This window comes from Penaeus japonicus, unplaced genomic scaffold (assembly GCF_977035675.1).
Source record: "Penaeus japonicus unplaced genomic scaffold, GWHDUDI00000001_assembly GWHDUDI00000004, whole genome shotgun sequence".
Taxonomy (NCBI): domain Eukaryota; kingdom Metazoa; phylum Arthropoda; class Malacostraca; order Decapoda; family Penaeidae; genus Penaeus; species Penaeus japonicus.
In genome coordinates this window covers 4,263,243-4,263,885 of record NW_028234406.1, presented here as the reverse complement: position 1 = coordinate 4,263,885, position 643 = coordinate 4,263,243, and the positions used below count along the sequence as shown (strand labels likewise).

At 35.8% G+C, this 643-nt stretch overlaps 1 protein-coding gene across 1 annotated transcript in view; it reads right to left on the bottom strand.

Moving 5' to 3' along the window:
* Nucleotides 1-47, bottom strand: part of LOC122255300 (uncharacterized) — a gene marked incomplete in the record, with an annotated part of 999,006 nt that extends 998,959 nt beyond the window's left edge. Inside the window, 1 exon segment of the mRNA XM_086535919.1 lies at nucleotides 1-47. This exon segment is cut by the window's left edge and continues 148 nt beyond it.
* Nucleotides 48-643: the final 596 nt, after the last annotated feature.

Sequence of the window (643 nt, the reverse complement as noted above, 5' to 3'; positions counted from 1 at the left end):
TCTACGCGACCACACACAATACCGTACTATCGTACTGATGAACACCGAATCTCCTTACAGCCCACCGCCGGAGGGAGAGGGCGGAGCTTAATCCGGTTGCCAGTTGTTGACCCGGGGCTGGTATTCACCATAGATATTCCTAATCGAGGCGTTTCACGCCAATCTCTCTTTACAGATCGTTTTGAGATATATTTCCGAGCCTATTCCCACATACGGCACGAGCTTTCAAAGTTTCGCGGAGGCCGTTGCAGAATGCGATTTACTTACATACATACATACATACATACATACATACATACATACATACATACATACATACATACATACATACATACATACATACATACATACATACATACATACATACATACATACATACATACGTACATACATACATACATACATACATACATACATACATACATACATACATACATACATACATACATACATACATACATACATACATACATACATACATACATACATACATACATACATACATACATACATACATGCATACATACATACATACATACATACATACATACATACATACATACATACATACATACATACATACATACATACATACATACATACATACATACATACATACATACATGTTTACATACATACATAC